Below are 13,928 nucleotides of genomic sequence, written 5' to 3'. Positions count from 1 at the left end.
AAGTGGGGGGTGCAGGGCCCTAACTCCCAAACACTCCGTGACAACCAGTCATCCCCATAAGGAGCGATGCTGGTGGTGATACTGGAAAACTGGCTCTGACTGCCCAGCTCTAAGCAATTTGTCCTGAATTGATACTCTCAGTTGTGCCCCACCAGAGGCAGCATTGTTACACCTGGGTCCTGCAATTTCAGAGACACCCCAAGCTCCCCACAGCTCTTCCTCTGCAGTGGGTGAGGTGCCTCTTGTTACACCTGCTCCCTTGGCTGAGGGGGAATCTGTGACTGTGTCTCACCGGTGAGATATATCACACGCAAGGTGCAAATGCCGAGACAGGCATCTGTAAAGCTTCTTTTGTTACAGAAAGTGCCTCACCAAATGAAACAGGGGAAGAAACAGAGGTTCAAACCTGTAGCCCTAAATACCAGGACCCTTGTGCCCTTCATCCCCATTCTGCAGAGCACAAAGTTATAACTCAGCATGACAATGTCTGTTTCCAGGGAGGAAACTTTGCTCATTTCCAATGTAGGAATGGCCTTGTGGATCAGACCTATGGTCCATCTAGTCCAGTGTCCTCTCTCTGAGAGTGACAGTCACAGGTGCTGCAGAAGGAGGTGTAAGAAACCAAGCAGTAGACTGATGGGGTGTGTGTGTGTGACTTGACCGCGATGATACTGTAACCCTAAAGCCTGACACCTAGAGATTGGCTTGTGCCTGAAACACATGGGTGTATAGATTTTCAAAATATTTATTTAGCTGTAAAAATTGTAACTGAATAGTCTCACTATGTCCACATTCTTTCTGATTCTTCCTTAACTCATGGCCTCAACTACTTATCTGACAGTCAGTATTTTAGAGTTTGAATTTGCCACATTTTAGTGTAAATAAATGCAGTCTTGATCTTGTGTTATAAGACGGGGGAACACATTCTCGATGTACTCTGTACCAGTCAGTACGTTACAGAATTTTCTCATGTCCCCTTTAACTTATCTCCTTTGTAAGGTAACAATCCCAGTGTTTTCAAACTCTCTCTATATGATAGTTTCTAAGGGTCCTTCTGCATTCTCGTTGCCCTTGCCTCAATCCCTCTAGCTCTGCAATATCCTGTGTGAGAAAGGTGCCCAGTACTACACAGAGGAGTCTAGAGGAGCATGAAATATTGACTTGACTGACCTCATGACGTATTTTCGGCACAATTTCCCATCCCACTCCTCCTGGATCCCAGTATTTTGCTTAGTTTCTGCCTGTGCTTGCACTGCGGTTATGGTTTCCTGGAACTGTGTACCATGACGCCCAGATCCCTGCCCTGGGCTAATATGTTTAAATTAGAACCTTGTTAGGTGTTTGAGGAGTTCAAGCTTTTCCCTCGAATGGGCAAACACATTGCAGTTAATGACACCAAAGTTCATCTGCCAGCATGTTGCCCATTCACCAGATTGGTTAGCTCCCTCTAAGGGCTTTTCTGGAGTTGACTCTGGACAAAATAATGTGGTGCCATCTGTAAATCTTGCCATCTCACTGGTTAACCCCCTTTCTTGATTGTTAATAACTGTAAAATAGTTACTATACTATTTGTTATAAACTGTGTAATCCCCCTCACTGTGCTTCTCTTCCTTCACAGGAACTTGGAGCATTTCTGAGCCTGATCGACGCATCGGTCACCTCATGGAAAATTTCAACTTCACCACCTCTGATTCCTCAATGTTCATCCTAACCGGCATCCCTGGTCTGGAAGCTGCCCACATCTGGATTTCCATCCCTTTCTCTATTTTCTACATTATGGGCCTGTTGGGAAATTTAACAGTTCTGTTTATTGTAGGCAAAGAGCAGACCCTGCACAAGCCGATGTACCTGTTGCTCTGCATGCTGGGGCTCACAGACATCACTACATCTACCTCCTTCATGCCAAAGGCACTGTGTATATTTTGGTTCAATTTGAAAAGCATTACTGTGAATGGCTGCCTCACCCAGATGTTCTTCTTTTATGCAGTTTCTACTATGCACTCAGCCATCCTAGTGACAATGGCCTTTGATCGCTATGTTGCCATATGTAACCCTCTGAGATACGCCACCATCCTCACCAATGCATGAATAGCTAAGCTAGGGCTACTGGGTATGATAAGAGCTGTTCTCTTCATTCTGCCTATGCCCCTGCTTCTGAGCGGGCAGCCATTCTGTGCCAACCACATTATCCCCCATACGTACTGTGACCATAGCTGTTGCAAAGATGTCGTGTGGGGACATCACAGCCAGTAGAGCGTACGGCTTGGTGATGGCATTTGTAATCATTGGGTTTGACCTGACGCTCATTGGCCTGTCCTATGGTCTGATCATCAGGGCCGTCCTCAGAATCTCCTCCAAAGTAGCTCACCAGAAAGCCCTCAACACCTGCACAGCCCACATCTGTGCGCTATTGTTGGCTTATACTGTTGGACTCTTCTCTTCTCTGACACACAGGTTTGGTCAGGGCATCGCACAGCATGTTCACATCATCTTGTCGAATCTCAATTACCTCATTCCCCCCATGCTCAACCCTATCATTTATGGGGTCAAAACCAAAGAGCTTCGTGACAAAGTGCTCAAATACATATGCAGAATATACTCACTTCGTGGTACTGACTTTAAACCTGCATGAGAAGAGATGGTTTTGGAACTGCACTATGTTACCCTGGATTTGAGGGGTGTTAACCCCAGAATGTGGTCAAGCTAATTGCAACCATGTGATGTTTCCTGGCCACAATGAATTAATAATATAGAACATCACATATTTAAAGGTTGATTGGAAACCACGATTTTAGATACAAGGTCAAAATCTAGCAGGGAGTTTCTGCCAATTGCAATAGGAGGAGTGGACACACAAGTAAATAAGTGAGAATGAGAGAAGATAAATGGGTGTGATCATAGAATCATAGAATATCAGGGTTGGAAAGGACTTCAGGAGGTCATCTAGTCCAACCCCCTGCTCAAAGCAGGACCAATTCCCAACTAAATCATCCCAGCCAGGGCCTTGTCAAGCCGGGCCTTAAAAACCTCCAAGGAAGGAGACTCCACCACCTCCATAGGTAACGCATTCCAGTGCTTCACCACCCTCCTAGTGAAATAGTGTTTCCTAATATCCAACCTGGACCTCCCCCACTGCAACTTGAGACCATTGCTCCTTGTTCTGCCATCTGCCACCACTGAAAACAGCCGAGCTCCATCCTCTTTGGAACCCCCCTTCAGGTAGTTGAAGGCTGCTATCAAATTCCCCCTCATTCTTCTCTTCTGGAGACTAAACAATCCCAGTTCCCTCAGCCTCTCCTCATAAGTCATGTGCTCCAGACCCCTAATCATTTTTGTTGCCCTCCGCTGGACTCTTTCCAATTTTTCCACAAAATTGATGATCCAGTGATGATCCAGTAGGGGTCACTGTGTTTTGTAGAAGTTATAAAATTTTATAAAAAATTAGCTAATATATTGCACTTTGGAGCAGTCCTCTGAAGCCATTTTCAGAGACCTTTTTCCTGACACCCTTTCTCCCCAGTGGGTGACCAACAGGCCACTGCAAACCTGCTGTTTATTATTCAATACTGTTCCATGTGTTAGGTAAATAGCTATGATGTTCTAGACCTATTGCTCATGTCTGTGTGTGCCTCAATCTAATAAACTGCAGTGTTAGACAAGAGCATGCTGACTTGCATTTAGTCCTTGATCAGACAGAATTGCTGTGTTCCCATTGATTAATTCCTGCCTGGAGTAAAATAGTTACGTTGCCCCTGCTGGAAGTTCTGAAAACCCTGAGTTACAGATTGCTTTGTTAAACTACAACATCACCTTGGAGTCAAATAACTTACCGCTTTGTACAGTCGATTTTGGAGTCCCTTTCAGCTGGAAATTTCAAAACACACACTAACTATTCCTGTTGGGAAAGACATCAAAAGTAGGTGTCGAGATTTCATCTTGGAATTTGTAAAATACATGAAACAGAGATTTCCATGAAATGTCCAGGTGATTAAATTGCCTGCAGTACTAAATCCTTCAGGACCTAGATTGGCTGATATCTGATTTTTGCCATTGCTTTGTGGAGACCTTGGACAGTTGGAGCAATGGTGGAGAGTTTTGCCTATGGTTCTTGGCCTCACTCTCTGAACAACCAAGTAAAGCACTTTTAAGGTGAAGGTCTCAAACACATGGATGCCACAGAGGACAAAGATTTTAGTGAACTTGGTTTGTTTTTTCTTGCATTCCTGTTACTACCTTTTGGGAACGTTACAGTTGACAGACTGTTTTCTCAGATGAACCTTATAAAAACAAAACTGTGCAACAAGATGCAAGGGGAACTTGCAGAAAACATTTAGAATACACTGTTCCTGTTAGCGCATAGATGCAAGGACGCCAAATCTGTTGTGAAGAGTTTGCACCAATGTAAGAAATGATTGCACTGGTCACTGCTTTGTTTTGGGCGACTTCTGGCCTATTTTTAACACCATTATTCACCATTTTTGATTTGAAACGCCTGCCAACCCTCAATCGGGATACAAGTACCAGTACTGTGTGTTTGATTTTGAATGTAATTGTCATCTCATGGCTTCGTTGGTAAAGTGGACAAACTCCTGCTGGAGCTTGTAGCTTTTTTTAAAATCAAACTTTTACTAGGTATCTAATGAAAGCTTTTATTTGTAATTCAATATACAGACCAATGTATTAATGAAAAAATAACAACCTTTGTTTCAAGAAATAGAGTGGGCTACTTTTGGATTCGTTTTTAAGTGATTTGGGGCTATTAATTCAGTAGAAACCTGGCAAACCTGCCCACCTAAACCTGAGCTGGAGGCAGAGCAGCAGTGCTGAGGCGGCTCTGGGGAGCTGCAGCTGGGGCAGACCAAAACTGCGAACGGTGATGGCAAAAACCAACGGTGCCAACTTGGAACCAAGGCTGAGCTCCAGGGGGCAGCTGTGGGGACAGAACCAAGCAGGAGGCGTGGCACATGAAAGGAACTGATAGTGATGTGCCCGTGCCCACAGAGCAGGTTCCTTGTTTCCTTGAACCATTCCCATTTTTTCCTTATTTGTCTTATAGTTGCTGTTTAATAAATTATATTTGGTTACAATTTAATTTAGTGATCGGTGGGTCAGGGAAGCATCCGGGGTGGAGAGAGTACCCCAGAGTGAGGAAATCCTAGCCCCTCTAGTAAGTGACCATGATGAAACTGGGGTTTTGGCCTCCCAGGTGTCCTGGGCCCAGCTGTGTTGCCATTACAAGGACTCTGCCACACAGGAGAGTCGAGGGGGAGTCCTTGAGGTCAGGCAGGCTTCTGGGTAAAGTGATTGTGAGTGGGGACTCAGACCGTTTCACGAGCCAATTCCCCTGGGGCAATGTAGAAGCCAGGAAAGTTCCCTGTAGTAGTTCCCCATTTACACTGGGGAACTGGGACAAACTGATGGGTTGGAATTTAGTGATGTGTAACAAGATATGTAACTTGTGACATCATCATATCATTGATAAAACTGAAATCTGTGACTTTGGGGAGCACGCTTTCTGTGTAAGGTGAATATAAGAACATAAGAACGGCCCTACTGGGTCAGACCAAAGGTCCATCCAGCCCAGTATCCTGTCTTCCAACAGTGGCCAATGCCAGGTGCTCCAGAGGGAGTGAACCTAACCTATCAAGTGATCTCTCTCCTGCCATCCATCACCATCCTCTGACAAACAGAGTCTAGGGACACCATTCCTTACCCATCCTGGCTAATAGCCATGAATGGACTTAACCACCATGAATTTATCTAGTTCTCTTTTAAACCCTGTTATAGTCCTAGCCTTCGCAACCTCCTCAGGCAAGGAGTTCCACAGGTTGACTGTGTGCTGTGTCAAAAGACATCAACTCCAAGTTGGAGCCTGGCAAATACTCAGTTGGGGAACGCTGGTCTTAAGTGTTGAGAAATAAGGACAGTAACACTGAATTACTGAACACGACAAAGCTGGCATCATATGTACTCAGTATACCAGTCAGGAACCCATACACAGAACATGTATTTTTAATCATGAGAGATGCATGGACCAATGTCCATAATCGAAAGAGCATAGATTTGGTGCGGTGTGCAGCCCTTGTCAAAATGAATGTGCGGATGAGTTGCAAGGATTTTTACTGCTTTGTGATTTCCCAAAAGCAAGTCATGACTATGGCAAAGTTGTCAAAGAAGTATGTTACTGCCTGCACATTTGACAGGTATGCAAATTGTGAAGTTGATTTATTTACTGAATAAAGAACCTCACCCTTTACCTGTGTTATTTGTTTAGTGTACAAACTAATCTCTATGTTTAAATATGGATTATAACTACTCAGCATTAATTAAAATTTAAGATGGGTTTTAATATGTAATTATGCCTTGGTGAGTTATGAAATGAAAACTAGATAATAAGGATCATATGATCAAACCAGTTTTTAATTAATACAATGGCTTAATTATTAATTTATGTCTACAATATACTGTGTTAATGATGTTATATGGTAATTGTTGAGGTTATGCATATACCATTACCATTAATATCATTTTTTTTACATGTTTATGTATGGTATGGTATATCACCACATGTGTCCCAATATCTTAGATCTGGTCACCCTAAATTTGACTGGGTGCTGCAAGCCACTCCCAGTACAGAGACTGCAGTCCTGCATGACTACCTCTTGAGTCGGGATCATGTGCTTATGTAGGCACCTTCTATTAGAGAGGCCTCTGAAGTTAGTTGAGAGTATTCCATTAGGGAAGATCCTGAGCGCCGCAATCCAGCCTTGGAGACTCCCATGATACCTCGAGGAAGGGAGAGAGAGTATTTCACCTCCAGAGGATGCAGGGAGAGCATGCAGTGGGCTACACCTTGTAAGGGAACTGGGATCCCAGTCAGGGGAATGGAGATTCCTTTGTGGAACTCCATCTAAGCCAGAAACTGCTGCTGAGAGCCTGCTGGGACTTTGATCAACCCAGGGAGCCATGGAGACGATTGCTGGGCTTCATTGGAGTCAGGGCAGAGACTGTTGCTGAGTTCAGAGCTGACAGAGGTGGGACTGCAGTGAAGCCAGTGTGCATAGCCATCACCTTTGTTGTTTAAGAAACTGCTGACTCATATCCAGCTTCTCATCCACTGTAATCCCCGGGACCTTTTCTGCAGAACTGCTGCTTAGCCAGTCAGTCCCCAGCCTGTAGCAGTGCATGGGATTCTTCCATCCTAAGTGCAGGACTCTGCACTTGTCCTTGTTGAACCTCATCAGATTTCTTTTGGCCCAATCCTCTAATTTGTCTAGGTCACTCTGGACCCTGTCTCTACCCTCCAGCGTATCTACCTCTCCCACCCCCCAGCTTAGTGTCATCTGTGAACTTGCTGAGGGTGCAATTAATCCCATCATCCAGATCATTAATAAAGATGTTGAACAAAACCAGCCTCAGGACCGACCCCTGGGGCACTCCATTTGATACCAGCTGCCAACTAGACATCAAGCCATTGATCACTACCCATTGAGCCCGACAAACTAGCCAGCTTTCTATTCACCTTATGATGTGCTTATGTAGGCACCTTTCTACTAGTGAGACCTCTGAACTTAGTTGGGGGTGTTCCATTTGGGAAGATCCTGAGTGCCACAATCCAGCCTTGGAGACTACAACTCCCATTGATGTCTTGGAGGACAGAGAGAGAGAGAGGGAGAGAGAGAGGATGCAGGGAGGCATGCTTTGGGCTACACCTTGGAAGGGAGTTTAGATCCTGGTCAGGGGAATGGAGATTGCTTTGTGGAGCTCTGTCCAAACCAGAAACTGCTGCTGAGAGTCTTCTGGGACTTTAACCGAGCAGGGAGCCACAGAGGCTGTTGCTGGGCTTCATTGCAGCCATGGCAGAGACTGTTGCTGTGCGCAGAACTCACTGATGCTGGCCTGCAGTGAAACCAGTGTGTGTAACCATCACCTGTGTTGTTTGGGGAAGTGCTTGCAAGGGAAGGGGCACAGCAATGAGACTTTAAGGAGTTGCCTGAGACTGAGAAGAGAAGCAGCGTTCATCCCATCTAACCAGAATCCAGGGTTATAACAACTCCCATCTTCAGAGGCACTGTGCAGCTTGGAATGAACACAAGGTTAGAATTGCTCTGCCCTTTTCTGTCTGGACCGGATTGTTTTAGTGGACCCACAGAGTGATCTCCTGGACTTCAAGATCTTCACATGTGCCCACTCAAGCAGATTCAGAGAACTGCACACCCAGGAGAAAGGTAACTGGTGACAGTGTAAGTGTAAATTGGTGACATTTCATTTACTACTGTAAACTGCATGCATTAATTGATTTATTGAGTTTCAGAGGGGTAGCCGTGCTAGTCTGGATCTGAAAAAAAGCGACAAAGAGTCCTGTGGCACCTTATAGACTAACAGACGTATTGGAGCATAAGCTTTCATGGGTGAATACCCACTTCGTCAGATGCATGTGGTGGAAAATTCCAGAGGCAGGTATAAATATGCAGGCAAGAATCAGTCTAGAGATAACGAGATAACGATTTATCGAAGTGTCCAGTGCTGATTTAAAACAGTTGTGACATTTCAGTTAATCTCAATCTATTATATCATGTTTTCTTAAATTGTTAAGTAAAGGTGTGTTAACTCTAAGCCAAGTGTATATTGAGTATATTTTGCTTTATTGGTACTTTGAGTTAGACCAGGTGTTAGTGAACCAAGTCAGCACATTCCTAACCAAGGAGGACAGTACACAAAACACATAGATCTTTCAAGTAACTATGTAAACACGTTCTACAGAGATGGTACAGGGACACACCAATGCCTCATAAGATAAAGAGGGAATGACAGAACAATGGATGAGGATGTTTTGTTCTAACTAGCAGGTACAAGGATAAGGGTGGTAAATAAAAACCTTTGTAGTGTGCTACACAACTTGTTTGTATCTGTCCTGAATATAGGCGGAAGGGTAGCAACCTTTATGTATGCAGTAGCATAAAATCCCTCCTTGTCAGCTGTACTTGATTGCCTTACCTGTAAAGGGTTAAGCAGTTCAAATAACCTAGTTGGCACCTGACCAGAAAGACCAATGAGGAAAGAAGATACTTTCAAATCTGGGGTGGTGGGGAGGATTTGTTTCTGTTCTGTATGTTGTTCTCTCTCTGGATGGAGGGAGAAGCCAAGCAGGTACAGTATCTCCTGAAAAATATACCTGCAATAATCCATCTAAAACTACAGAAACTGTGAGTAGGGCAAGGAAATGTGTTAGGTTATCTTTTGCTTTGGCTTGTGAATTTCTCTATGCTACAGAGGTAGTTTCATTCCTGTTTTTGTAACTGTTAAGCTGAGCCCAGCGGGGAATCCTCCGTGTTTTAAACCTTTTTTATTATAGTGTAAAGTTGCCTTCCATCCTGATGTTGCAGGTGTGGTTCTTTTATTTATTTTTTTCTTTATAAATAAAGTTCTTCTTTTAAGAACCTGATTGATTTCACAAGAAGAACAGGAGTACTTGTGGCACCTTAGAGACTAACAAATTTATTAGAGCTCTAATAAATTTGTTAGTCTCTAAGGTGCCACAAGTACTCCTGTTCTTCTTGCGGATACAGACTAACACGGCTGCTACTCTGAAACCTGATTGATTTCAGTGTCCTGAAGACAAAGGGTCTAGTCTGTCCTCATTTTGCTAAGGCAACTGGTTGGTATATTATTCTCAAGCCTCCCCAGGAAAGGGGGTGAAGGGGCTTGGGGGCATATTTTGGGGGAATAGGGATTCCAAGTGACCTTTCCTGGAATTTTTGTGTAAATCGCTTGGTGGTGGCAGCAATACCGTCCAAGGACAAGGAAAGGAATTTGTGCCTTCGGGAAGTTTTAACCTAAGCTGGTAAAATACAATCTTAGGGGGTCTTTCATGCAGGTCCCCATATCTGTACCCCAGAGTTCAGAGTGGCAGAGGGGGAAACCCTGACAGTATCAAGGTATAAAAGGGGAAGCCATAGGACGGGTATCTTTGTGCTGGCCTAAGGGACAGGATCCTGGTGTGCTGACTGCACTGGTACCATTGTCCTGGGCATACATGTCAAGGATGATCTCTTTCACATATTTTATTTTTCATGGGCCCATAGGTAACTGAGGAGTCCAACCCTTGAGCCACAGTCTCATTGGCAGACATTGCAGGTGGTGTTGGAAGACAGGGTTGAGTCATGATTGCTGCATGTTTTTCTTTGACCAGGGTAAGGTGGTTTTCCTCAAAAGTGGATGTTCTATCTCTGACAAGTTTTCGCCTGTTATCCCTATCCTGGGCTGCTTTTTCCCGGTGTGTGGTGTCAATGCTGCATCTTTTGATGTTTATCTTGACGGTGTCTTTAAAGCATGACTTTTGGCCTCCCCTTTTCTTTTCTCCTTAGGTAAGTTGGCCAAACAGCAGTTGTTTTGGTAAGTGTACATATCAGAAATGTGCACACTGCCACTCTACCTAAGCTGGTGCTGAATAGTCAGGGCCTCAAAACTTCTGTGAGGATACTGGCATTAGTGCGATGATCCTCCCACTTTATGTTGAGGATCTTCCAAAGAAAGTGCTGGTGCTGGCGTTCCAGGTTTTTCAGGTGTTTTCTATAGGTCACCCAACTCTCACAGTCATAGCGGAGGGTCAGGATTACCACCGCTTTATAAACTAAAAGTCTAGTATGTGTTCTGATGTCGTGACTGTTGAACACCTGACGAGACAGTCTGCCAAAGGAAAGGCTGGTGCAGCGGATTCGGTACTGAATCTCAACATCTATGTCTGCCCTCTGTGAGAGATGGCTGTGGCGGGTTGGATCACAGAAACTCCCTTGGGAGCTGCCACCCGATGTGCCAAGACTACCTCTGCCCCTCCTTTCCTGCCCTGCCAGCTTACGACTTCAGTGCCCTGCCTCATTTGAGCCAGACACGCTAGCCTGCTGCAAACCCAGACCCAGGTCTGAACCATGTCCCCTAACAGCTGTAGGCTTAACTGAAAGCAACTTACAGAAGTGTTCCTGTCTTTAACACTCAGATGTCCAATTCCCAGTGGGGTCCAAGCCCCAAATAAATCCTTTTTACCCTGTATAAAACCTATACAGGGTAAACTCAGAAATTGTTCACCCTCTATAACACTGATAGAGAGATATGCACAGCTGTTTGCCCCCCAAGTATTAATACATACTCTGGGTTAATTAATAAGTAAAAAGTGATTTTACTAAATACAGAAAGTAGGATTTAAGTGGTTCCAAATACTAACAGACAGAACAAAGTGAATTACCAAGCAAAATAAAATAAAACACGCAAGTCTATGTCTAATCAAATCGAATACAGGTAAAAGCTTCACCAGTTCCAATAAGCTTCCTTTTACAGACTAATCTCCTTCTAGTCTGAGTCCAGCAATCACTCACACCCCCTGTAGTTACTGTCTTTTGTTCCAGTTTCTTTCAGGTATCTTTGGGGGTGGAGAGGCTCTCTCTTTAGCCAGCTGAAGACAAAATGGAGGGGTCTCCCAGGGGTTTAAATAGTCTTTCTCTTGTGGGTGGAGACCCACTCCTCTCTCCTATGCAAAGTCCAGCTTCAAGATAGAGTTCTGGAGTCACCTGGACAAGTCACCTTTCCATGCATGACTCACAGTTTTTACAGGCAGAAGTCATTGCCCACATGGTATCTTGAATGTCTCCAGCAAGACTTCTTATGTGGATAGGAGCATTCCAAGATGTATTGTTCCTTAAGTGCTTCTTGATGGGGCACTTAACTTTGCAAATTCCTTTCTCCAGGAACTGACTAAATGCTCTACTAAGGGTATTTAGAAATCAAGCCAGTACACGGCCCATATTCATAACTTCGAATACAAAAATGATACATGCATACAAATAGGATTAATAGATTCAGTAGATCATAACCTTTATATAGATATGTTATACGGCATATGTAGCATAGAACATATTCCAGTTATGTCATATATATTCATAAGCATATTTCCATAAAGCCTTATGGGGGGCACCGTCACACCCTCCTCCTGAACTTACTGTCAGAGACTTGGACACTGTCCATGGCGGAGGCAGTACATGTAAAATCCCTGTTTTTCTTTGAGCTGGGGTACTCATTGTTCTGCCACAGGGTTAGAAGGGACTGCAATAGTCATCTAGTCTAACCCCTGGCCAAGATGAAGGATTTGTTGTGTCCAAGACAGATGGCTATCCATCTGCCTTTCGAAAACCTCCAGTGAAGAAGCTTCCACAACCTCCATACCCAGTCTGTTCCATTATCCTACTGTTTTTTCTTGAGATTTAATCTAAATCTGCTATGCTGGATTTTTCCACCGGCCCAGGGAGTTCTTGAGTTTGGTGGGCAGTGCCAGAGTTTTGTCTAGTCTGTCTCTGTTTGCCCTGTAGATCGAACTGAACCACAAATGGAGGTGGTATATGAAGTCTGGCATGAGGTATCACCACTGTGCCGGCCACAATTTGCCCCAGAAGGTGGAGGCAGTGTCTGGCTGATATTTGAGGAATCTTTTGCATTGTCTCTATGAGCATAGCCAAGGAGAGGAACCTGTGCTGAGGCAGGAGCGCTTTGGCCTGGAACGAGTTGAGGTCAGTCCCTATGAACTCTAGGCTCTGTGCAGGGGTGAAGGTTGATTTTTGGATGCTGATCTGCAGACCCAGTTCCGTGAATAAGTCTATTCCAGTGTTGGCACAACCTGACAGACCTTGTTGAAGGAGCAGGCTGTGAGGAGACAATCATCAAAGTACGGGTACATTATGATCCCCTGGGAGCATAGGTGAGCGGCCACTACTGAGAGAACCTGGGAGAATACTCTTGGAGCTGATGATAGCCCAAGAGGGAGTGTTATGTACTGGTAGTGGTCTTGTCCTAGGGTGAATCTGAGGAACGTCTGTGGGACAGTCAGACTGAGATATGGAAATAGGCGTCCTGAAGTTTAAGGGCTGAAAAACAGTCTCCCTGTTCCAATGCTGGAATAATCATTGCAAGAGTGACCGTCTTGAATTGCTGAGCTTTGACAAACTTGTTGAGTGATCTGAGGGCTAGGCTGGTCTCCAACCTCCCTTCTCCTTGGGTATTAGGAAATAGCGAGAGTAAAAACCTTTGCCAGGTAGATGTTGAGGTAAAAAGGAATGAGTGCTTTAAGAGCCCAGTGTGTTAACTCTTGAAACTCAGATCATACTGATAACCAGAAGTCTGTGACTGGCATTTGTGAAAAATTCTGCGGCAGTTCCTTGATGGCTTGATAAGACTTTCCTCTTCTTTTGAAGACAGCATATCTGTGGGGTTTGGCTTAAAGGTGAATGGGTTCCTGATCTATTGATTACATTTCTCTTTGCCCATTTCAGGAAAGTATTCACGAAACTGCTCCTGCAGACCCCGGAAGTGCTGAACAATCAGGTCCTGGATAGTGTCAACTGACAGATCACCATGCTGTTGCATAACGTCCTCCAGTGTTGTAAACATGCAAACAGATCCTTGCAGCACAAATGAAGACCATGGTTCAAGTTTGCTATCCGACCGTTAGCAATCAAAACATTTTCATCTCATCCCTGAAGTGGCACATTCAGAGAATTCAATCACTCTCCACTTGTGTAGCATTTCCGTGACACTCTTTGATACCTTTGTTGTCATATCTGGCTGCCATATTCATATTATTGGCGAGAAAAATATGGACTTCCTCACGCAGTTCACAGAGACTTCTCAGCATCTTGCCCCTGGACCAGGGCCGGCTTTAGGCCTATTTGGCTGATTTCCCCGAATTGGGCCCCGCGCCTAAGAGGGCCCCGCGCAGATCGGCAGCGTCCCTGCCTGAAGCAAAGCTCTCCCGGAAGTAGCAGCTGTTGCTGCTAGGCAACCAGGGACGCTGGCCGGCAGAGGGCTAGAGCTGAGGCAGCGGCTGTTGCAGGTCGGGAGGGGGGAGAAGGCACATGTGCTTTGCAGCCTTCCCCTCCCCTCCC

At 44.8% G+C, this 13,928-nt stretch overlaps 1 pseudogene; it reads left to right on the top strand.

Moving 5' to 3' along the window:
* The first annotated feature begins 930 nt into the window (after positions 1-930).
* Positions 931-2,632, top strand: LOC113407766 (annotated as a pseudogene).
* The last annotated feature ends 11,296 nt before the right edge of the window (positions 2,633-13,928 follow it).

The sequence above is a fragment of the Terrapene carolina genome, unplaced genomic scaffold, assembly GCF_002925995.2.
Source record: "Terrapene carolina triunguis isolate 2854851 unplaced genomic scaffold, T_m_triunguis-2.0 Scaffold357, whole genome shotgun sequence".
In the NCBI taxonomy this organism is placed as follows: Eukaryota; Metazoa; Chordata; order Testudines; family Emydidae; genus Terrapene; species Terrapene triunguis.
The sequence above is the reverse complement of the archived record's forward strand: the minus strand, read 5'-3'. Positions and strand labels throughout refer to the sequence as shown.